Consider the following 26,754-nt stretch of genomic DNA (forward strand, 5'->3'; position numbering starts at 1 on the left):
AGATCAAATTAATGGTCAACTTATCTTTGAGGAATACTTTCCAAATTTTTAGAAGAAAATTGAAAATAGAAAATGATCAGATATGATAGAGGCATATATTTGCAATTTTTCTCAGTATGTTAGGGGGACTTCATATAGAAATTATGAAGAGAAAAAAATCAGAATTTCCAAACTATTTGGAACATGTTGTAATGACAGACTTAAAAGATTGATTTTTTTCATGACACACTTCAAGCAGACCAAATGTATGCCAGTAAATATGAGGGTGTATTCCTGAAGCTCTTTGCCTACTCACAATCTCCTTCTTGCTATATACAATCCTCTCTATAATTTGTGGTACCAATGAACTTGTTCTAAGAATCAAGTCATTTATTTCTATGGATCTACAACCTCAGAGAGTGGTTAAGCATCCCTTCCCCATCCTTTACCCCTACCAAGTCTGGTAATACTTGGGACTATAAAGGTTTCTTGTTCTCAGCTGATCATAGAAGGCAAAAGAAGTATGCAAAGAGATTGTTATCCCTTTTACACTGATTTGAAAAAATACCAGGGGAAGCTAGGGGGTGCAAATGGATAGAACACTGACCCTGGAGTCAGTAGGACCTGAGTTCAAATTTGCCTCAGACACTTAATACTTACTTAGCTGTGCCACTTAACCACAGTGTCTTGTAAAAATAAAAAAAATACTGTACATAATTTAGGAAGACCAAGTTCATATTTATGTATAACTACTGCTTATCTAAAGGCTCTGATCATGCAGTCTAAGTAAATACAATAAAATTCATCTTGAACAGGCTAGTCATTTAATAATGAATTCTTTGGCCATGAAAATCTATGAAACGCACTGTTTCATATTCTTTAGTGATTTTCCTATTTGCTCATGTAGTTTGTGGCATCCTAAGATGTTGGGCTAATAATGAGAACTCCACTATCAGCAATGATGAAAAGAGTTTATTTTAGAAATTCCACAGATCACACACTTTACTTTATACCATTTGTTGTTTTTCTGATTTCATCTTGAAATATTCATTATTGGTTTAATAATCAAGTCTAATACCATACTTTGGGAGATTCATTTTCTCCCTCATCTTTCTTTGCTGTTTCATTAGGAAATATTACTGACAATCTACTACTACTACTACTACATACAATTATGATGTTTTAGAAATAAATTGATATATGAAATGAACCTTGGTTTTTTTCTATTAACAAGGAGCTTATTTTTACTTATTGAAGCTATTTTGTGATCTTTAGACTTTTTTTGTTATAATAGTTGCTTTATTTCAGTAAAACTAATATGGAAAATGGTTCATATTAAAGTCCTTTACCATTTTTCATCACCAATACCTTTTTACTAGTTTAGATTGTTGCTATTACAATTACAAATAATATCTTCTCATATTTATCATTATATACTTTTAGGTATTGATTTTGGTTTTTATGATAACAAAACCGTGTTTTCATTGGATACAACAGCAGATTTTGAGACAACCCCCATATCAGTAGTCAGACATTTTTGTCAGGTAAGATATAATCTTCTCAATTTTGGAGATATGTTTGGTTTTTACTATTTTCTGACTCTTTTAAAAGTGTTTATAACAAATAATCAGAAAACTTTGGAGGAGTCTGTCAGCCTTTGGCTTCTTTTCCTTTTATGCTCATCTTTGCATTGAAATCCCTTTGAGACGGAACCAAGATGGCAGAGAAAAGGAAGAGACTCTTCTGAGTTCTCCCTCCAAACTCTTCCAACTACTTTTTCATAATGATTCCAAACAAATTCCAGAATAGAAGATTTTACAAATTAAGTGAAACAATTTTCCATCCCAAGATAACTTAGAAGGTTAGCAGGAAAAATCTGTTACATCAGGTGAGAGGTGTGCAGTTCAGCCCCACCAAGCTTCCAGGAACCTGAATCAGTGGAGCAGTGGTGGTTTCCAAACATCTCAGTCCACAGATTCCAAAGGTCACTTAGATCAGCAGAAAGGTCTGGTGCATCTGGGTGAGAATGAAACATAGTCCAGAACAAGGTTTAGTAATGCAGATTTGATCCCAACAAACTAGAATCAGGTCTTGGGAACCACTAAATCATTAGCAAGGAGTGTTCAGTCCACAGATAGTAAGGGGGTTGAATAACTGGTCAGAAGTAGATTCCAGGGTCTCTTTGCTAGCACCAAGGCAGGACTCTGTTGTTTTGTACATACTTGAATACAGGTCACAGTCTGGGGTTGCAGTCCCAGGGAGAGTAGGAACTATAGTATACCAAAGCTTGCTGATCCTAGGCAAGGATCAGGCAGGAAAGAATGCTTGTGGCCACTCACAGAATAGAGAATAAACCACGATAATAGTGAACACCTCTTCTTAGATCATACCATCTTGGAAGAACTGAAAACTTGTAGGTCACCAGTATATCTGAAAGAGCTGCAAAACCCCTAGAGGCTTGGAACAGTACACCCTCTGCCCTGGAAGCAGAGCCCTACTTTAATAAAGAGTTCCCTGCTTTAACAAAGAGTTTAAATCAATTTGTAGACTGGGAGAATGAGCATACATAAGAGAAAAAGTTCTGACCACCATCTATGGTAATAAGCAAGATCAAAAAAGCACATTTAGAAGAAGATAACAAAATCAAAGTTTGTACAACTAAAACTTCAAAGAAGGATTTGAATTATTCTCAGGTCATGGAAAAGCTCAAAAAGGATTTTGAAAATTAGTAAGATAGAAGAAAAATTGGGTAGAGAAATAAGAGTGTTGCAAGAAAAATCTTGAAAAAGGAGCCAAACCCTTGGTAAAGGAGACAAAAAATTATTGAAGAAAATAATACCTTAAAAACTAGACTAGGCAAAAAGAGATCTAAAAATCCAATGAGGAAAAGAATGACCCAAAAAAGTAGAATCAGGCAAATGGAAAAACAAGACACCAAAATTCACTGAAGAGAGAAACTCCTTAAAAAGTAGAAGTGTCCTACGCAGTGCAGCAGCAGTCCTTTTTCCCTCCACAGTGATCAGTTATGACCTATAACTCCCCAGCCACCATTTTGCAGGAACTCACAATTGGCGATGATCTTGGCACCACTTATTCCTGTTCTGAGAGTTTTTCAACATAGGAAAGTGGAGATCATTGCCAATGACCAAGTAAACAGGACCACCCAAATCCAGATTGCATTCACTGACACAGGACATTTAATCAGTGATGCTGCAAAGAATCAGGTTGTAATGAACCTCACCAACATGATTTTTGATACCAAACACCCAATTGGTCAAAGATTTGAGAATGCAGTTGTATAGTCATACATGGTACATTGGGCTTTCATTGTGGTGAATGATGCAGGCAGGTCTAAAGTTCAAGTTGAGTACAAAAGAGAGTTTTTACCCAGAAGAAGTATCCTCTAAGATGAAAGAAATTGGTGAAACTTACCTTAAGAAGACTTTCACAAATGCTGTGGTCACAGTACTAGCCTATTTCAACAAATCCCAATGTCAAGTCACCAAATATGCTGGAATCATCATTGTAATCCAAATGATCAATGAGTCAACTAATGATGCTATTGCTTATAGCTTGGACAAAAAGGTTGCTTCTGAGAGGAATGTATTGATCTTTGACCTTGGAGATAGTACTCCATACTTACCATTAAAGATGGCATCTTGCATAGTTGGGGACACCCACTTGGGCCAGAAGACTTCAACAACTGCATGGTCAACCATTTCATTGCTGAGTTCAATCAAAAGAACAAGAAAGATATCAGTGAGAATAAGAGGGCTGTTCACTAACTGCACACCGTATGTGAATATGCAAAGCATGCCCTCTCTTCCAGTACCCATACTAATATGGAGATTCTTCTATGAAGGTAGTGCTTCTATATATCAATCACCCAAGCTTGTTTCAAAGAGATGAATGACAATCTTTTCTGTGACACCCTGAACCCTGTGGAAAAGACATTAAGAGATGCTAAACTAGATAAATCACTCATGGTTGGTTACACTCCCCCCAAATCCCCCAAATCTAGAAGCTTTGGCAAGTCTTCTTCAATGACAAAGAGTTCAGCAAGCATATCAATCCTAATGAGGCTGTTGCCCATGGTGCAGCTGACCAGGCTGCCATTTTACCTGGAGATAAATCTGAAAATGTACAGGACTTATTGTTTTTGAATGTCACTCCTCTTTCCCTTGAAATTGAAGCTGCTGGTGAAGTGGTGAGAGTTTTAATCAAATGTAATACCACCATTCCCATCAAGCAGATACAAACCTTTACCACCTATTCAGACAACTAGCCTGGTATGTTTATACAGGTTTATGATGGTGAGAGAGCCATAGCAAGGGATAACAACCTGCTTGGGAAGTTTGAGCTCATAGGAATTCCTCCAGCACCAGGATGTACCTCACATTGAAATGGCATTTGTCATTAATGAAAATGGCATTCTAAACATTTCTACAGTGGATAAGAACACAAGTAATGAGAACAAGATCACCACTACCAATCACAAAGGTTGTCTGAACAAAGAAGACATTGAGTGTATGGTCCAGAGAAGAAGAGATACCAGGTATCTTCCAAGAATTCCCTTGAATATACTTTCAACCTGAGGCCTACCATAGAGGATGAAAAAATGCAAGGCAAAACTGGCAATAAAGACAAACAGAAGATCCTTGACAAATTTAATAAAATAAGTAACTAGGTGAATAAGAACCAGACTGCTGAGAATGAAGAATTTAAGCCTTGGCAGAAAGAATCGGAGCAGGTCTGCAAACCCATCATTACTAAATTGTACCAGAGTGCAGGGGGAATGCCAAGAGGCATGCAAAGAAGAATACCTGGTGGGTTCTCAAGGGGTGGAGCAACTCCATCTAGAGGCACTTCTTCTGGACCCACCACTGAAGAGGTTTAGTAAATGAACCAGAAGAAAGAACATTTCACAAAGCTTTCCAAAAATTGGATGAAAAAATTGTAGTCAAGGCTGGAGCAGTTTAAAAGTAACAACATCTAAGTTACTGTGCAAATCTGGGCATTTTGAATACTTGAATGTGTGCAGAGGAAGAGAAATAAAAACTTTGTACTTTATCAGTACTGTAAACAAGTGGAAATGCAATTCTCTGGAGAATAAAATCTATTTAAAAAATGGTACTATAAAAAAGAAAAGTAGAAGTGCCCAAATGGAAAAGGAGATAAAAAAGATCACTGAAGAAAATAGAATTAGAAAAAATTAGAATGGAGCAAAAGGAAACTAATGACTTCACAAGAAATCAAGAAACAATAAAACAAAATCAAAAGAATAAAAAAGTAGAAGACAATGTGAAATATCTCACTAGAAAAACAACTAACTTGGAAAATAGTTCAAGGAAAGATAATTTTAAATTCATTGTACTTCCTTAATGTCATCATCAAAAAAGAAAAAGAACTTAGACATAATTTTTCAAGAGATCACCTCTTAAAAGGAATTCCGAAATGAAAACTCCCAGAAATATTATAGTCAAATTCCAGAACTCCTGGGTCAAAGAGAAAATATTGTAAATAGCCAGAAAGAAATAATTCAAATATTGCATAACTACAATCAGGATAATAAAAGAATTAGCAGCTTTTACAATAAAGGATTCATAAGTCAAAGGAGCTTTGATTACAACCAAGAATCAACTATTCAGGAAAACTGAGCATAATCTTTCAGGGAAAAAAAGATGAACATTCAATGAAATAAGGGGCTTTCAAACTTTACCTGATGATAAGATCAGAAATGAACAGAAAATTTGATTTTCAAATACAAGATTCAAGAAAAACATGAAATAGTAAACAGGAAATGGAAATCATAAAAGATTTAATGATGTTCAATTGTTTATATTCCTTCCTGGAAGATAATACTAATAACTATTCTGAATATTCTCATTATTAGGGTATATATATATATATATATATATGTATGTATGTATATATATATATGTACATATATATGTATATATATATAGTCAACATATGTGCTCTCTGTATATATGTTGACTATGAAGGGATAATATCTAAGGACATAAAATTAAAGTGTGAGAGAGATGTGCTGGTAGAAAGGGAAACAGAAAGGATAAATGGGGTAAATTATTTCACAAAAAAAAGTGGTAAGAAAAATTCTTCTACAGTGGAGTAGAAGAGGGGGAGGTGAGGGGGAGTTACTTAATCTTTCTCTCATCAGAATTGTCTCAGAATGGAAATAACATCCACACTCAATTAGGTATAGAAATATATCTTAAAGGGATAAAAGAAAGAGTGGTGGTTGAAGAGAGAGCAAATTGAAGAAAGGGTTAGTCAGAAGAAAAGGGACAAGGGTAAAAGGAAAGAATAGAATAAATGGAATGAGGGAAATAGGATGAAGGAAATGCAGTTAACAAAAGTAACTGAAAAGAATTTGAAGCAAGTTTCTCTGATAAAAGCCTCATTTCTCAAACATATAGAGAGCTGAGTCAAATTTATATGAAAATAAGAGTCAATCTCCAATTGATAAACAACCAAGAAATATGGACAGTTTCAGAAGAGGTTATCAGCATCATATTTTAAAAGATGTTCTAACTTACTATTGATTGAAGAAATGCAAATGAAAGTGATTCCAAGGTACTACCTTATTGTATTGACTAATAGAAAAGGAAATAAATGTTGGAGGGATGAAGGCAAAATGAGACATCAATACAGTGTTGATGGAGTTTTGAACTGATTCAACCAGTCAGTAGAGTTATTTGGACCTTTGTTCAAAGTGGGATAATAATATACATACCCTTTGATCTAGCAATATCACTACTAGATCTGTATCCTAAAAGAGATAAGAAACCAAATATACAAGGATATTTGCAGCAATTTTTTTCTGATAGCATGAAATTGGAAGTTGAGGGGATGCTCATCAGTTGGGGAATGGCTAAACAAATTGTGGTGCATGATTATGCTGGAATACTATTCTGATATATGGAATGATGAGGGGAATGCTATTGGAAAAATCTGGAAAGACCTGAGCAGATGCAGTGAAATGTACTGTGTACAAAGTAATACACACACACACACACACACACACACACACACACACACACACGTATAAGGATATAGTAAATGACTTGTATTTTTCTCAAGGCAACTCTGAAGTACTGTCCAAAATATGGCCTATGGCAATACAATTTTATGCAACCCACCTATGGGTTTACTAAATGCTTTAGTAAATGAAGCTGAGCTACCAGAGCTCTCACTAAAATAGTAATTCAAAATATATTATCTATTATTTCAATAAAAACTTTTAAAAGTAAGGTTGGACAGTCATGACTTAAGATAAAGAATGCAATCCATCCCCAGAGAAAGAGCTGTTGATATCTGAATACAAATTGAAGCATACTTTTTTTTAACTTTATTATTCTTGGGGTTTCTTTTTTGGAGAGGGTATCTGTCTTCTTTGGAAATGTTTTGCATGACTAAACATCTATAGCCTATTTCAAGATTGCATACTTTTGCAAGGAGGGGGATTGTGGTTGGACTGGAGAAAGGGAGAGAATTTGGAACTCAAAACTTTAAAAACAAAAGCTAAAAATTGTTTTTACATATAAACCAGGGAAAATAAAATACTAAGCAAAAACAAGAAATTCTTTAGGATTAAGCTTATATTTGACTTGGTTTGTAAGATCTTGATGAGTTCTTTGTAGAACTTCCCTTCCTTTTTATCTTTGCAACTGGAATTGGCTCATAACCATCAATTACATTAATGATTGCTTTTTTTCTTATACTCATTAAGAACACTACAAAGGAAAATGGACAGTCATCTCATGAAATGAAGCCAAATATACCAACTCTTTTATTTGCTTCTTAAAGGAAAATCTGTGAGCCATCTTTTCACTAGGATATAATTGCCTTGTGTCTTTAAAGGTGTGGTTCAGTTTCCTAGTATTTTGTCTAAAGAATATATCACCTAGTAGACAACTTACTATTGATTTGTCTCTCTATACTTGGTTATGGTGAACATCATACAGCAGACTCAGGCTATCATCAGATCTACACTCAAAGTCTTTCCAGCTCAGTTAAGTTTGTAGGAGCTTATGCACTTTTGGCATAGTCTTCAGGAACTTGGAACCCTTCCAAGATGTGATTAGACATCAAAATAAAGCTTTTGTGAAGAAATGATTACCAGACTGTACAGATGAAGAAAGTGTAGAAAATTGATACGAGACTGAATCTAGTTCCTATATTTGAAATTTTGCTTTGTTCTTCTTTCTGCACACCCTAAACCAGGCAAATTATTGCCATGAAATTATTTTCCTGAAACTTTCCTTTTTTCCCTTAAAATGAAGCAACCTTTGATAAAAGAGCCTAGCATGTCTTTGTGTCAGCAAAACTACCTCAAGTTATCTCTTTAATGCCTATTAAAATACACATCTGGAAATAAAAAAGGGTTCTTTCTTCCTCCCAGATTCCCTCATTCTATTTGCCTTCTCTGAATGGTCTTCTCTATTGCATATTAATAGAAATAAAATAGATAGTTATCTTTAAAATGTACTCTACTGTCATAATGCCCAGCATATTCAGGGAATAAAATATGACAGTAGTAATAGTTGGCATCTATATAGCACCATAAGATCTGTAGTGTGCTTTACACACCTTATTACATTTAGGTTTCCTGACAACTCTGTGAGGTTGGTACTATACATGTTAGCATTCTCATTCTGCTGATGAGATAACTGAGAATAAGAAAAGTTAAGCCACTTACATATTCTATATCTCTTTTGCTTAGATTTAGTCCTCTTTCTGTCCTAATAGCCTTTACTTACTAGTTATTTTAATGTGAATTATCCTTTTTTTTCATTCTAGTGTTAATTGCTTTAAGTTGTTAACCAGCCTGCCCTATTATTTTATCCTGGCAGTAATAGAGAAAGAGGAAATTTGGAGTTGGGAACAATTTAAACTTGATATTAATATGTTTGTTAATTAGTAGTATTAGCTTTGGAAAAATATTGACTTGAGTTGACCCTGCTTTTTAATGAGTAGTATGAAATTTAAATTGAGGGGTAGAAATTCAGATATGTCCTTATTTACTTATGGAGACAACAATGACATTTATTAAGGGAGGCTCTTTTATACTTAAAATTATTATATTTGATAAAAGAAGTATAACTACAATTCTAATTTGTGAGGTTGTTATTTATTTGCTATCACAGTAAAGAAGAAAAGTAGACTGATCAGTGGAGCAGGAAGGCAGCACCTGCTGCCAATAGCCCTAATTAGGTATTAACTAATCTCTCCTGCATTCAGAAATTGCCAACAGAGACTACATAAAAAGAGAAAATTTCAGAGACTCTGAATTGGTATTCTTAAACTGGTCTCTATACTGTGATTATAAAAGTTGATCGAGTTGGAAGGAAGACAAGGGACTCTTGATTACAGGGCATCAAATTCTGTTGAGTCTAGTCACTTGGATGACTTTACATTTGTGTTCATATTTATTTTCCCCTATATTTGTTACATATTTGTGTATGGTTTTCCCCTGGGAAAGCAATGTACATTAGGTAACGTCAAGTTGCTTTAGGTCTTAAGAGAGTATATCAAAGGGTACCATAATAATCAGTAATAGTTCATCCTTGATCTCATCTGGGCCTTCACTGAAATATGGTGTTCCTTTTACTCCTGTTTAATTGATTTATTGTTCCAGTTCTCACAGAAACAGTTCAAAACCTTTTTATCAAACCTTTCAAGTTTCCCCTTCTCCCATCTAAAGAACTCACCTCTTACTTACTATAACAATAGAGATCATTAGCAGTGAACCTCCTCTTCTTTTATTGAAGAACCCTATGACCCATCCCTCATTCTGCCTTCTTCATATCTTGATGATGTAGTTCTCACTGATAACAACCCCTTCTTGTGTGCCCTTGATCCCATCTCTTCAGCAGATTTTTCTCTCAACCAACCTCCCTACCTTGCCCATCTTTTACTATGTATTCATTTCTTCTGCTTCCTGTAATCATCAACCAATAAACATTTATTAAGTATCTACCATGTGCCAGGGACTATGCTAAGTAATGGAGATCCAAAAAGAGGCAAAAGACTGCATTCAAGTTTCTGTATGTACAGGATAAATTCAAAATAATAAAGGGAAGGTATTAGAATTAAGAGGGGATATGGAAAGCTTTCTGTAGAAGCTAGGATTATAGTTGGAGCTTAAAAGAAATCAAGGAGGTCACTGAGAGGAGACAGAGTGTACCAATTACTGGGTCAGCCAGAGAGAATACCTGAAAGTGAGAGAATATCTTGTTCATAGAACAACCAGAAGGTTCAAAACTCCCCCATACTTGAAAAATAAAAACAAAACCAAAAAACTTTCAATAGGTCCCACAAATCCCCCCAAGCTATAATCCCATATCACTCCTTTCTCAATTAAATTGCTATTTAAAAAGTTATCTATACTTATTTCCTCCGATTCTTTACCTTTCACTCAATTCTCTGTACTTGCAACAGTAGCTTCTTACCTTACATTGAACTGAAAAAATGTTTTCACTAGTTTCCAAGGATAACTAAATTGCCAAATCTTAGTCTCAATCCTCATCTTTTTTTTCCATACCATTTCTATATCATTTGATACTGTTGAATGCCCTTCTCCTGGATATTCCTTCTTCTCTAGGATGTTGTGATACTCTCTCCTGGTTTCCCTCCTTACTATTCCACTATTCTCCTCCTCAGTCCCCTTTGATGGCTCATCCTCTATATCAATGGTCCCTCATTATGAATGTACTCCTAGGCTGTGTCCTGTGTCCTGGGCTCTCTTCTTCTCCTTTTCTATGCTGTGTCTCTTTGTGAACTCATCAGTTCACTTGGGCTTAATTATCATTTTATATCATTTTATATGGAGATAATAAGGGTCACAGAACTTTAGAGTTGAAGAAGACCTGACAGGCCAACTAGCATAACCCAAAAAGGAATAAGACTCCTACAGATCCCTGAAAAGTGCTTATCTAGATTTTCACTGAATACCTATGAGAAGAGTCTAATATATCCCTGCGTCAGTGCTTTTTACCTTTGGAATAATTCCAGTTGCTAGAAAGCCTTTTCCCCATATCAAAATGAAATCAGCCTCTGTAGTTCTACCCTTTCTCCTAATTCTTCTCTCTAAGGTCTCACAGTCATGAGGTATGGTCAATAGAGTGTTGGACTCGGAGTCAGGAAGATCTGAGCACAGATACAGTCTCAGACACTTCATTTAGCTCTGCATCCCTACTGGATATATATATATATATATATATATATATATATATATATATATATATATATATGTGTGTGTGTGTGTGTGTATATAGGCAAAGACTGATGATTGGTGCCAGGAATAGAGTGTGGGGCCTACAGTTAAGAAGACTTTTATTCAAATATTGGTCTCAAATGCTTACTAGATGTATGACCCTGGACAAGTCACTTAACTGCCATCTGCTTCAATTTCCTTATCTATAAAAAAGGGGGAAATAGTCACCTATCTCCCAAATATTGTTGTGAGTATAAATTTTTGTAAAGCATTTTACAACTCATAAAATACCACATAAATTGTAGCTATTATTATTATTATAGATTATTATATTGAAAACAACTAAAGATTATATATGTAGCTCCATTGACTCCATTTCACATCATCAAATGACATATTATATTGATCTACATGTACCATTGACATATCAAACTCAGCTTGCACAGGAAAATTTTTTTCTAAAACTTACCTATTTTTCCTAAGGATAAAAACACCATCTTTTCAGACTCTAAAGTTTGTAACCTCAGCATTATCCTTGACTCCTCATGGGATAGCTAAGCAGGTAGAGTACTAGCCCTGGAAAGGAGAATGAGTTCAAATGTGATCTCAGATACTTTTTTTTAGATTTTTGCAAGGCAAATGGGGTTAAGTGGTTTGCCCAGGGCCACACAGTTAGGTAATTATTAAGTGTCTGAGGCTGGATTTGAACTCAGGTACTCCTGACTCCAGGGCCAGTGCTCTATCTACTGCATCACCTAGCTGCCCCTGATCTCAGATACTTATTAACTGTGTGATTCTAGACATGTCACTTAACCTCAATTTCCTCAACTGTAAAAATGGATATAATAATAGCACCTTCCTCCTGAGGTTGTTTTGCCTGGTACATAGTAGGGACATAAATACTAGCTGTCATCATTTTTATTTTTATCAATATTGTTATTATTAATTGCTTCTTAGTCTCCTTGTTGCCTTAAGCCCTTCTCCACTCTGGTCCACCTTTCATATATATGTCAAAATACTTATTTTTTAAATTTCTGATTTGATCATGTCACTCTCCTACTAAATAAATTCCAGTGATGTCCTCTTTTCTTTAAGATAAACTATCCTCTCTAGTCCTTGACTATTAAATCCCCTGCACAAGCTATTTATCTATCCTAATTATATATTACTTCTCTTACCATATTCAGTAGTCTAGGCAGATTAACCTTCTTAATGTTCCTTTCACACAGTATTCCTATCCTGTGCTTTTATATTGGTCGACCCTAATAGTTGCAGTACTTTTTTTCCTCCTTCCCATAGTTTCCAAGTTTCCTTCAAGAGGCACCTCAAATAACATGATCTTCCCAATAAGTGCCTTTCTTCCTTGTATTACTACACACACTATGTTTGTACATGTTATTTTTCTGAATAGAGCATAAGCTCTTTAAGGGAAGGAGATGTTCTACTTTGTCTTTGTATCTCTAACTCCTAGCACAATGACTAACAAGTGTTTGTCAGAGGTAATGGAATTCTATTAGTCACAACTTCAAAAGACAACTATGGTATTTGAGGTAGAGCAGTTTATCCTGTATATAACATATATACATATATACATTATTTGGATGAGAATATATATATAACATATATATATACATTTTTGCATATTGTCTTTCTAATTAGAATGTGAGTTCCTTAAGGGAAGATATTTGTTTTGCTTTTCTTTATCTCCCTAAAACTTAGTACTATGCTCATCTTGACCTGACTTAAGTTGACCTCAAAAAGATCTGGGTTCAAATTCTGTCTCAGACATATCCTGACACCAGGCAAGTTACTTAACCATTCAGTGCCCTAGGCAACTCTCTAAGATAACAAGTTACAAAGAATATGTATATATATATAATATATATGCATATATATTATATATATTATATATATATATACACACACACATACATAAACAGGATATATATATATATATATATATATATATATAAACAGCATTCATGACAAACATGTCAAATATGACACAAGATATAGTGGCTAGAGTGAAGGCAGAAGGACCTGAGTTCAAAAATGACCTCAGACAGTTATTAGCTGTATCAGCTTGGACAAGTCACTTAACCCTCATTTCCTGATATTCAGGGCCTTCTCTAGTCATTCATTTCTGGCCACTAGACCCAGATGGGTCCGGAGGAGAAAGTGAAGCTGATGATTTAACAGATTATCCCCTCACTTAAATCCAATTCTAGTGCTTGTCATGGCATCATCTCCCTGATGTCATGGTCTCTGAGAATGAAGACAAAAATCATCATCATCAAGTACCAGGATTACAAATTATAAAAGGTAAATTGTCCCTGCTCTTAAAGACAACACTCTAATTGGGATCAGGGAGAGAAAATACATAAAAGGAAGTTCAGCTTCAGGGCAAATGGAAAGGTCTGTAAATACTAAGGGTGCTTCATCAAAGGAGATGGCAAGGCTCAGAGAACATTAGGCTACTTAATTAGATAAGATGACCATGTTGGGGCACTGCAAGGTAAGGCAAACAGGAAGACCTGTTGATCTTTCATCTTATAAGAAGAAATGGAGTTGGAAACTTCTATTTTATTGAAACCCTGTGAGTAGTCAAGCAAGGGGGAAAGCAGAGGTAGGACACCCTCAAGGATTTTTCCCCCTTAACCTGGTTATCCCAAATTACCTCTGGGCTAGCCCCAGGAAAGCAGATGAGAGAGGAAAACCTTCAGTAAGATGTGGTAGGGTACCTCAGTGGTAGCAGCTTTTCCAGATGCCCAGTGAAATTATAGATCTAGTCCTTATCTTTATCCTTCTGAATTAGATATAATACATGAGCCATAGTGTTTGAAGGCTACTGAGAAAGTCAATGAATTATTATAAACAAATCAACTTTGTCCTTAGTCCTAATATAATCACCTATCACAGCAGCTGGCACAATTTCTGTTCCATGTCTGGATCTGAAACAGACCCAGGATGTCACATCAATACCAATCCTTCTTTCCAGGAAGAATTTTGAAAAATAACCATCATTGGCAAGGTCCTGCAGTCCTCAGGGTGTGTTACTTATACAAAACTGCGTGCAATTCATTCTGTCATTGTCTTTTCTCATCCAAATAATCAGTGAGGTCATGTTCAGCAAATTGATATTGATCTCCAACAGTTTGCTTTTGATTCAAACATTCTACACATTCATTTTAAGTGAGGAAAATGACATTCTCTGGTTTGACATTAAGCTGCATGTATCACTGCTGCATGCTTCCCATTATTTTTCAACAAAGGAACAAAAACAAGTATAAATGGAAAGGTTGATTTAAAAAATCTGGCTATTAAATGACATTCTCATCCTCATCAGCCTGCCATGCTGAACCACATCAGTGATGGTTGAATCAGTAAGCATATATATATATATATATATATATATATATATATATATATATACAGTGTGATCTAAGATCAGGAACATCCAAGAGCACATTTTGCCCTGACATACACAAAGCAAAGATCCTTCTTTTTACCATTTGTGCCCTTGCTTACCCCTTTCAATCAACTACTTCAATCACTGGATCACTGGATTTGAGCAAGGCTTCCCCTCATACTTTATATATCAACTTTTCCAACAATCTATACAACATTACCATTCCTAAAAGTGTGAAACCATTATACCATAATTCTAGTCATTAACCCTGTGACTTTGCAGCAGATTATATATATGACACACTTTGAACTTTATTCTTCATTATTGACTCCATCAGTTGCTTAAATCTAGACAGTCAAAACAATAAATCATATCTTGATTTATAGACTTTGTTGATTTCTAAGATATAAATGATGACACTGAAAATTTAACAATCAGTTCTCCAGACTGTATGAGCTGACCCCAGCACACTCCCATATGTATTCTCTTTTCCCATTATACTGTCAGCTCTTTAAGAGAAGCTACTGCCTTTTTTTAAATATGTAGCCTCCATGAATAACACAGTGCCCGGCAGACAAAATAAATACTTAGTAATGCTTTTGCATTCATTAATTTATCCCACTGGCTGTCTACCCTCACACCTACACATCCCTCCTCAGTTCCTCTGATTTCCTGCAAGATTGAGGTCAAATTCTATCTTCTTCGGGATGCCTTTCTATTCACTAGTGGTTTCACTAAGATTACTTCCAGGTGCATGTGTCTTTGTGTCTCTTTGTTTCTTTCTGTGTCTTTCTCTCAAAATTGTCCGTCTGTCTCTAGCTATCTCTATATTTCTATCTATCATCAACCTTCATGAGTTTGGCCTTACTAAAGAATTAAACTAACATGTGTTAACCTCCAGAGTGTGTCTTAAAAAGGAACAAATGGAATCAGACTAACATGTGTTAGCCCCCAGTTTGGTCTTAAGAAAGAACAAACAGAATCAGGTTAACATACGCTCTTATTAGTTTCTCTAAGCTTGTGTTATGCATGCGTGGGGCCCAATTGGAAAACAGACTCCCAGTAGGATTTTGGGGAAACATTTATACAATTGCACAATCAGAAGGAAAGATATAATAAAACTGTTTCAAGGGTTGTCCATTAAGGGAGTAGAACTCAATTCTGGATGTGCTTAATGTCACTTTTGTTAGAGACCCAGAATTAGATATCAAAAATTCCATTATGTTAGGAGGAGTGCTCCCTCCTAAATCAGGACCTTTGATAAGAATGTTAAAGATCTCCAAAAAGCATGGGGAATCTTCCCCCCTTAGGATCATAGTCCCATCCTGTAACTGTTGATATAGTGGGGAGATTCATATTTGTTACAAGTGAACTAAATCCATCATTTTAGATGAGTGTGATACTATCAATCTATCTATCTGAAGATTTATAGTTAGTTGCATGATTTAAATGTGAATTCTTTTGGGGCAGAGACTGGCTTTGCCTTGCTAAAACAGTGACTTGATTCTAGTAGGCACAGTTTAGATGCTTGTTGACTTAACTCCATCTTTGTATCATATTTCCATAAATTTGTGATCTTTTTACTATGGATACCTTTCTTCATAGAAGCAGATTATCGTCCTTTCATCCCTGATCACCATACATGCTTCTCACCTACTTCCTCCCATAAATCTTTACTACAATAGGAGATGAAAGAGATGAGGGAAGATCATTAAATGTGCTCTTAAAGAAATATAGGGTATATATCAGGTATGCTTTGATTTTTCCTGTTACTAGTCAATCTATTTTGATGAAATCCTTGATGCTTCTTCTATTGCTGCATTTTTTTATTTGTAAGGCTCTGCAGTCTTCCCAGACTTGATGCGAACCAATCCACTTCCCTCTGAGCAATCCTAAATTTTAATTTTTTAGAGAGGTTGCTCAGGGGATACAATGCTGGTTCAGAATCAGGAAGATCAATGTGCAAATGTTTTCTCAGACACTTACTAGCAATATGTCCCTAAACAAATAATTTAACCTTTCTCAGCCTCAGCTCTCCATTACTCCCAGCCATCATATATATGTATATATATATATATATATACATATCTCCAAAACAATCTGAAAACATCTCCCATTACAGATATAGGAAATATGGAAATATGGCAAGGAAAAAGGAGGAGTAATTTTAGTCTTTTGATTCAAAATAAAATAGTCTTTGAGAACAAAGGAGAACAACAAAAAACAAAAAAGATTGGTATTAAGACCCATTTTCTTTGGAACTCTGCTCTAATCTTATAAAATAATTCTCTTGCTTATTCTCTATGCTTAGGGAAAACCTAGGCATAAATTATATAAGACAACTTTCCTAGAATAACTAAAGGTGACAACAATTAGCCAAAGTGATAAAATGATCCTTTGGAATAAGCCCTCAGAATCAAATACTTATATAATGCATAGTTTAGGGAACAGTTGACAATGGGCATAACAACCAATATAGAATTTGTACTGTCCATCCTCCTATCAATTTAGTCTCTTAAAAGGTTGGTCTTATGGCACATTTCTTGAATTTGATGTGGAAATCTTTACAGTCTCTCTACTTTGATTTGAATCATTCAAGAACCCCAACAACCATATGTTTGAGAAAGTTCTGTCCTTTCCCCAAATGTAATGTTCTCTTAAAATAAAAAAAAAAAAGAAAATACCTTGTTATTTCCAGCACCGCATTTTGAAAACAATCTCTTGTGGGAGGATTATCATTGGAATGGAAGAAGGGAAACCATCCACCTTATGTAAAATTGTTATATCCAGTGTCATAGCCATGAAATATTTTTAACAGGAGCTTCAAATAAAGTAGACCTTTATAGACTTGGAAAAAAAGGCAAGTCAACAGCTTCCCTTGAATTGTATTTCAGGATCAAAGGCAGTCCTTGAATATTTAATTTCTCTTTTTTGCAATTCTTAAGGCTCAAGAATATAATTAGTGCTCCTGAGCCAAGCAACCAAACAACTTCCTTTCCAAAGATAGGCAGGCTAAACAGAGAGGAAAAATAACTCTTTGGCTTAAGTGTCTCTAAACTCCCAGAAAGAAAAGAATTGAGGAATTTAGATTTGTAAAATCAAAGTAACTACGGTTGAATCTTTATGTTCAGTTGCCCAAAATTGAATGTGACCTGAGATTTTATCATTATGTGAAGATCTTGGTAGTAGAGTTTACCCAAGTGATGCTCCATTACTACAAAGTCCATTTGACAGTTACCTATGTTCACATAAGAGATCTGGAAGGTCTGTATTCAAAGTACAGAGAGGGAATTGTCATAAGTTTCTTTGAGCTAATTAAAGATATATGCAGATAAATAAATATAATTATACATTTCTATGAATAGCCAGCAAATTCATGAACCTTAGTAAAATAGGTTGGCTTTGGTTATGACCAAATATGAGATGGAGAAATTATGAAATGCAAAATAGATAATTTTGATTACCTTAAAAAGATTTTACACATATAAAACCAAAGCAATCAAGTTTAGGAAAAAAAAGCAAAAAACTGGAAAACAATTTTTATTGGTCAACTTTTCTGATAAAGGACTTTTTTCTGAAATATATAGATAATTGAGTCAAATTCATAAGAATGCAAACAATTCCCCAATATGAACAGGTTTCAAATGAAGAAATTAAAGCTATCCATAGCCATGAATAATTGCTCTCAATCAGTATTGAATAAAGAAATGCAAATCAAAATGATTCCGAAGCATTGTTTCACACCTATAGATTAGCTAATATGACAAAAAAGGAAAATGATCAATGTTGGAGAAGATATGGGAAACTGGGACACTAATGCACAGCTGGTGGAATTGTGAAGTGATTCAATTATTCCAGAGAGGAATTTGAAAATGTGCCCAAAGGGGGAAAAAAATGTGTATCCCCTTTGATCCAGCAATACTATTCCTAGATCTGTGTCCCAAAGAGATCATAAAAAAGGCAGAAAGATACATATGTACAAAACTATTAATAGCAGTTTTTTTTGTAATGGAAAAGAATTGGAAATTGAGGGGATACTCACCAATTGGGAATGCATAAATTAACTGTGGTATATGAATGTGATGGAATACTATTGTTCTCTAAGAAATTTTGTGCTGGTGGATTTCAGAAAGTAAAGACTTACATGAACTGATGTTGAGTGAAGTGAGTGGAACCAGGAGAACATTGTACACAATAAAAGCAGTTTTATGTGATGATCAACTATGGTAGACTTAGGTCTTCTCAGCTTTACAATGATCAAAGACAATTGTAAAAGAATGGACAGTTGTAAAAAAAATTGGGAATGCAAAAGAGAAAGAGTTATGGGTCTGAATGCAGAACAAAGCATGCTATTTTCACTTTTTAAAACTTTGTTTTGTGGTTTTTGTCTTTCTCATGCTTTTTTCCCCTTTTGAGATTCTTCTATCTTTGAAACTATGATTGACATGATTGAATGTGGATAATTTATATCAGATTGCTTGCTGTCATGGGGAGGAGGGGTGAAATGGAAATTGTGCAACTCAAAATCTTACAAAAGGTAAATATTGAATTTTTGCCAAATAGTAGAATAAAATTTATTTTTTAAATTGATTGTTTTAGAATAATAGAGCAGTGTAACTTGACTGGCAAATTAACTTTAAACATTTTGATCATTGTCTTTGTCCCTAAATTAATTTTAATTTAGGATGCTTTTACCTATCTTCAAACTCTCCCCAAAATATTCATTGTACATAATTTATTAATACTCAGAGATATATCTAACAAGTTACTGGGGTTTTGCCCTCAGAAAATTTAGAGGCTACTAAAAGCACTCTGCCCTCCTTTCTCCATCCCAACCTCTGGCAATAGCTATGGCTGGTCTTCTAGGTTTTAACCAATTAGAACTCACAATTTTCTATCAAATCTGAATCATTTTGGCAATATACTGATCCCATGCCTAGTATTCCTTTTTCATAAAGTCTAACACCTAGTTTGTCTTCTTTTTAACAATTTCTGTTTTTTGTACTAGAGTACTTCAATATTTATATTTATGCTCCCTTAAACTCGTTAATCTCCCAATTCCTCAGTCTCCTGAAATATGACCTTTTCTTTTGCTCTACCTCATACATACATATAAATGAGCACACACTGGATCCCTCGATTAGCCAGACAGATCATAATTTTCTATAGTCCACCTTTCCTTATATCTCATTCCTCTTGAACTTGTCAACCCTCATCAAGAACTCTAATCTCTCCACTACCTTAGTACTTTCTCTATTACCCCTGCTCTGACTTACCTTTCCTTCCTTTTTAATCTCAATGCAAAATTTAGCCATTTGAACTCACATTGTCCTGTTTTGAAATCTCTGTCCTCTTGTCCTATTATTACTCATCTTTGGCCAAATCTCATTCTTGGACTTGTGCCCTCTGTAACCCACAGGCTGCTAACCAGAACAGGAGGAAATTTTGTAGTCATTTTGGTTGCATATGTTATAAATTCATGTTCTCCAATTTCAACAGGGTTCTCCTTGCAGAAAGGTAGTCCTTTTATGTATCCTTGATTGATTTTCTAACTTACTCCTCACATAAACTATTTCAAATTTTCTTCTCTACTTGAAGAAGGAGGAGGAGGAACTTCCATACCTTTTCCTCCTTTCTCTCAGAGTAGAACTTTGCCTCTTATTTAACTATGTGAGGACATTTATTATGAGCTTCTCTAATTTCCATCTCAAAACCCCATATTATTTCTCTCTCTCTCTCTCTCTCTCTCTCTCTCTCTCTCTCTCTCTCTCTCTCTCTCTCTCTCTCCTCCATTCCTCATCTCCCTTCCCCCTCTCCTCCCCTCTCCTCCCCTTCTCTCTCTCTCTCTGTCATTCTGTTATTCCCCCACCAACAAAAATGTCTGCCTCCTCCCATTATCTTTAGTAGATTGAAATTTTAATAGTTGCTCCATCTAATAATAATAACTAGTATAATATAACTAGTATAAAAACTAGTATTTGTATACCTTTAAGATTTTCAAAGCTCATCTCATTTATCCTCATAATTATTAATCCCATTTTACAGATGAGGAAACTGGGGCTAAGAAAGAATAAGTGTCTTGACCAGTAACACACTGGTCAAGACAGTGTAAGTATCTGGAGCGAGAGTGGAACTCAGAACTTCCATATTCCCAAGTTCAATATTTCATCTATCATGCCACTCACTTACCTACCATTTTCTTCCCTACTTCCTTCAAACATGTCCAAGTCTCCCTCATTTAAAAAACAAATCTTTGGTAGACCATATCATTCCCTCAAGCAATTATTTTTTTCAACTCTCAACCAACTCCTTGAAAAATCTACCTTTATTTCCTATCTATGCATTTCTCATTACTTTGCAAACTAGTTTCTAACTTCATCACTCACTTAAAATTGCTCTCTTCAAAATCATTATTGTTAATGATATTGAAGATTCTAATGGCATTTTCTCATCCCACATCCTTCTTAATGAATCTACTGCAGTTTACACTGTTGGTACATCTCTAGTTCTCTCTTTATCTGACTTCTCCACCTTCTTTGCTGGCTCACTCTCTCTAAAATGTCCCCTATCTGTGTCATTAGGACTCAGGGTTCTGCCTTCAGCCCTCTTCTTTCTCAATCAGCTCCTCTGGATTTAACTAAGATTTCTATGCAAATGACTTCCAGATTTAAAGAATCCAACCTAGATTATTCCAACAGCCTTCTCAAATCTAAATGCTCTCTTTGCCTCATATTTCTCACCAATTCTGTTCATCCTACACACAGCAAAGTAATTTTCCTTAAACACAGATCTGACCATGCAACTATTCAGTTATCTCCCCTGGCTTCCTATTGCCCTGCTAGATAAAATAAAAATTCTACTGTTTAGTTTCTAAAGCCCTTTATAACTATACAGTAACTTTTCTTTTCAACCTGACTGGATATTCCTCCCCTTCCCACACTCTATGATTCAGCCAAATGGATTTTTTTTTATTTCCCACATACCTCTTTTTCAAGCCTCTGCACTAGCCATTCCCTAAGCCAAGAAAATACTACCCTTTGAATTCTTCTTTACAATCTCTACCTTCTCCCTGTTTACTTTCAATAAGCAGTTTAAGCACCACCTTTTGTATGACATTTCCAAATGCTATTGCCTAGCTTCCCAAACTACTTTATAGTAGTTCGTTTATACATTGTTATTTGGTCCTTAGTTCTCAAAGAGTATGACCTCAGGAAGATGATGCCACAATATACTTGTGAATTAGATTTTGAGTGAATGGATACTGTGTCCAGTGGCCAGATATGAATTAGGAAAACTGGAGATGGCCCTGGATGCAGGGATGAGTGACTTGCTCAAGGTCACACAGCTAGTAAGTGGCAAATGTATGAGGTTGAATTTGAACTCAGTTCCTCCTGACTCCAAGATTGATGTTATGTCCACTGTATCACCTAACTACCCTCTAATATTTTACACATAACTACTTAATGTATTTTGCACAGCACCTCAAATTATAAGTGCTATATAAATGTTAGCTATTATTAACTTTATAGTTATGTTATTTATACACACACACACACACACACACACGTGTGTGTGCTTGTGTGTGTGTGTATGCTTACTGTCTCTGCTGTTAGAATGCAATTTCTTTGGGAGTAGCTACTATTTCATCTTTTCATTTATATTCCTGGTACCTAGTACTATTGTTGTTCAATTGAACCAGACTCTACTTGACCCAATGGATTTTTTTTGATGGTCTAATGAATTTAATTCCGTTCAGATAACTTCCATTGTATTTCCCCTCCAAACTAGACCATGTATTTCTTCAATATATTTTTAAGTATGATTTTGGTTTATTTATTTTATATTATTACAATAATTTTGTTATAAGAGTAAACATAACCCCCCAGAAGACGAGAAACCTCAAAAATAGTGAGAGAGGAAAAAAAAGTACTTCAGTCTGTGTTCAGATTCCAATGGGTCTGTCTCTGGGATGGGTTGCATCTTTATCATAAGTCCACCAGTGAAGTTGCTTCAATATTTTTTCCCACAGTTGCTATTACTAGCTGTATTTCCTCCACTCTATTCCTCCCCACTCTCATTTATTCCATTCACCATCTCCTTTCATCTTGGCCCTGTCCAAAAGTGTGTTGTATCTGAGTACCCCTCCCACAATTTTCCCTCTCTTCTATCACCTATTCCCCCCCTCCCCTCTCCCCATTTCCCCCCATCCCATCCCTTTCTTCTCATTTTTCTCTAGGGAAAGATAGATTTCTATACCCTATTAAGTGTGTATGTTATTTCCTCTCTGAGCCATTTCTAATGAGAATGAAGGTTCACTCATTCCCCCTTGCCTTCCCCATTCCACTCCATTGAAAAAGCTTTATCTTGACTCTTATATGAAATTCCTTAGCCCCTTCTTCCTCTCCTTTCCCTTTCTCCCAGTACTTTCCTTTATCACCCACTGACTCCATCTTTTTACTATATTATACCATTATATTCCACTCCTTCCTATGCCCTGTCTATATATGCTCCAACAGCTTTTATAAATGAGAAAATTCATATGAGTTATCAGTATCTTCTTAATAAATTCTTATTGTAGTTATTCGTATTGTTCAAAGGAATATTTTCTCCCATTTCAGAAGTGCAGAAACTTCCTGGTGTCCAAAAAAACCTTCCCTATCCCAAATGATATCCCCCAATTTACTCCTGGAATCAAAAATGGCAAGACACAAGACAGTTTGTCCTCAGTATCTTTAGATAGAATTCAATAATTTAAATTCAGATCATCAATTCTCACTTTTACTCTTGACCTAATCTGAGTTTATTCATCTTTCCACTTTCTCTCACTCTATCCCCCTTCCTTTGAACTCATGGGAAAGCTATACAGAGGCTAAGAATACAAAATAAAATGGAGGAGGAAAAGGACAAATATTTGAATAATTCAAATCTCAAACAAAACAAAACAATCTTAATTATATGGATATCTTGGTGAAAACCATTCAGGGTCTGAATTGTTTCAATAGCCTTGGTTATGTTTTTGCTTATTTATTTATTTTTATTCTGTTCTATCTATGTATTGTATTAAATTTTTGTTATAATTTGAAATTTATATATGCATATATAATATATTTATTATTATATATTGTTTTATTTGTTTTATTTATTTTGTGCATTAAATATAGTCTCTGTAATCAGGTAGAAATTCAAATTTTGGGTTCTCAGTATTGTTCAGGACTTCTGTTCTCTGTCTCTTGAATTTCTGTGTATGTCACTAGGAAAGCACAGGTTCCTGTGATTTGTCCTTTATTTCTAAGTTGCTGGGGCTGGGTTTTCATTATCTTTCTTATTGCTCCTTATATTTTCCATTTTTAGTTTCAGTGAATGCCTCATCTTCCAGATGTTAAAATTCCTTATTTGAATCATTCCTCTGTAGAAAACTCTTTTATTACTCCATCTTCTCCATAACCTGCTACTTGTGTTTTATAGCTGTCAGGGCATAGGAGTCACATTGGAAGTACTGATTTGTGTTGGATTCCATTTCTGTCGACTCTAGTCGCTGTTTTCCATCTGGCACTTAATAGCAAATGTGCCTATGAGAGACAGATGGCTGCCTTCTTTCCTGCCCCCACCCCTGTAAATGGCATTTGGGGGAAGCTTTCTGCTCAAGGTCTAAGTCTTAAAAACAGCTTCCATTTATGAGCAGTGTTGACTAATAGACCTTTCCATTATTTCTACTTTGATTCCTGAGTTCCTGGGTATGTCTATGTTTGAAAAGTCTTAATTTTATACCATGGATCTATTTTCGTATTTTACATTCTGCATACTGGCATTACAATTTGTATTTGGCAATTGCTTAGGCTTAGAATAAAAACAGTCTACAACTGGAAGAAGCAGCTTGGTGTTATAGGAGAAATATCTCCTCTTTGAGTTGATGAAGTAGGTTACTGTTGCCAAATAAACCTAGCACAACACAGAAATTGTAGATGTAAAAAACCTAAGTTTTATTTTGTTAAGCACAGGTTCAAGAGGTAGAAAAATAACTGTGAACAAAAAATTAGGATTCTTAAGAGACTTTTTATAGGCAAAATTACATCAGAGAGACAGAGAAGTCATTTTTGACATATAGTAATCTAGTACCTCCTCAGACTAGAAAAATTGAACAAACTTAGCTTAAAATAATCATATTCTCATATATACCCCAAGAAAACAAACTAGTTAAGCAGACTCTATAGGTAAGTAAAATCAAGTTACAGGTTGAACTGCATTTAGAAGGTTCACAATGGACTGATAAAGAGATTTACATGTGATAAAGATAACACCTCAAAGCCAAGGGAATCCTTCCACAAATAGTTAAATCATTTTGGGAAACTCAGACTTCCCTTTGATGTCTTATCAGTGAAATGTCAAAAATCTTCCCTTAATACTAACATTCCATGAATCAATTTTTAGCCAGGTGAAGTTACTATTAACAGAAAACAGGCTTCAGTTAGTCAAAATGTTCCAAGAGAAATGATATAATAAAACTCAATGAAAGGAAAATTTTTAAATTCCCATCATACTGATATAATGTAAAGAATCCAGATTTGGAAATAGAAGACCTAAGTTAAAATCCTATTCCTGTTATTTAACTAGCTGAGTGAATTAGGGAGATCTCAGATTCCTCATATGTAAAATGAGCAGGTTGAATACCTCTACTAGGTCTGCATCCCAAAGAGATCATAAAAAAGGGAAAAGGACTCACACGAAAATATTTATAGCAGATCTTTTCATGGTAGCAAAGCATTTGGAAATTGAGTGGATGTCAATCAACTAGGGAATGATTGAACAAATTGTACTATATGAATATGAGATGGAATAATAATAATAATAATGTTTGTCCTTCATTTCTGAAAAAAGACCACGACATCAGGGAAGTGATGCCATGACAAATTCATGAACTGGATTTGAGTGAGGGGATGCTGTGCTAAGTCACCAACCTCACTTTCTCCTTTAGAGCCATCTGGGTCCAGTGGCCATATATGAATCAGGATGACTGGAGACAGTCCTGGATGGGAGCCAATCAAGTTTAAGTGATTATCCCAAGGTCACACAGTTAGTAAGAATCAAATTTTTGAGGCTGAATTCAAACTCCTTGTCCTCCCGACTCCTAACTCAGTGCTCTATCCACTGCACTACCTAGCTGCCCAATGTGATGGAATACTATTGTTCTGTAAGAAAGCATGTGAAGGTAGATTTTAGAAAAACCTGGATGACTTACATGAACTGATTCTGGGTGAAGTGAGCAGAATCAGGACATTGTGCATGTTACCAGAACAACTAATGAACTAATGACAGACTTGATTCTTTTCAAGAATATAGTGATCAAGGACACTTGGAATGACTTGGGATGGAAAATGCCATCCTCATCTAAAGAAAGAACTTCATATATCTGAATGTCCAAAGCATACTATTTTCACTTTTTTTAATTTGTTTTTTATTTTTCCTTTCTCAAGATTTTTTTTCCCTTTTATCTTGATTCTTCTTTCACAACATGAATGATATGAAAATTTGCTTAACATTATAGTAAAGATATAAACAAAAAAAGAACTACCAAAGAAATAATGAAATGAGCAGTTCAAACTCAATCGATCAATAAAAATTTATTAAGTGTCTACTATATACTAGGTTCTGGGCATGTGCAAAGAGGCAAAAGATGTCCCTCTCCTCAGGGAGCTTTATTGAACTTCCTATCTTTAAATTTGTAATTCTGTGATTTATACATATTGACATATGTACCTTTAGGACATTAAACTGAAAAATATGAAAACAATAAAGAAACAAAAAAATTCAAATATAGGCATTGAGGTCATGTTTGTGAAAGGGCATTATATCGAGTCATGGGTTCAGGTTGAAAAATATACTTCTTTCAACTCATTGAAGCATATCTCTAGGGCTATATTGCACAGGAAAGGTCCTAAAAAACAAACAGATACCATATCTCCCATTTAGAATTAAGACAGCCTCCATAGAACTCCACAGAATAAAGATTGATCTGCCAAAGGAGGGGGAGTGGAGGAGGAATGGGATATATGCAATGTTTTTGAGTGACTTCAATGGTTGAATATGGTAAAGGAGGAATTTTTTGGTTCAGACTACAGTGGGTCAAGGG

The 26,754-nt window shown here is 35.1% G+C and overlaps 1 long non-coding RNA gene across 1 annotated transcript in view; it reads right to left on the bottom strand.

The window, feature by feature from the left end:
• Positions 1-917: 917 nt before the first annotated feature.
• The window catches only part of LOC141493847 (uncharacterized), a 73,495-nt gene continuing 47,658 nt past the window's right edge, over positions 918-26,754 (bottom strand). Inside the window, exons 2-3 of the long non-coding RNA XR_012470335.1 lie at positions 3,623-3,705; positions 918-1,995 (exon numbers count right to left, since the gene is read on the bottom strand). This is a non-coding gene — a long non-coding RNA (uncharacterized LOC141493847). The remainder of the gene's footprint in view (positions 1,996-3,622; positions 3,706-26,754) is intronic.

The sequence above is a fragment of the Macrotis lagotis genome, chromosome 7 (genome assembly GCF_037893015.1).
Source record: "Macrotis lagotis isolate mMagLag1 chromosome 7, bilby.v1.9.chrom.fasta, whole genome shotgun sequence".
In the NCBI taxonomy this organism is placed as follows: Eukaryota; Metazoa; Chordata; class Mammalia; order Peramelemorphia; family Peramelidae; genus Macrotis; species Macrotis lagotis.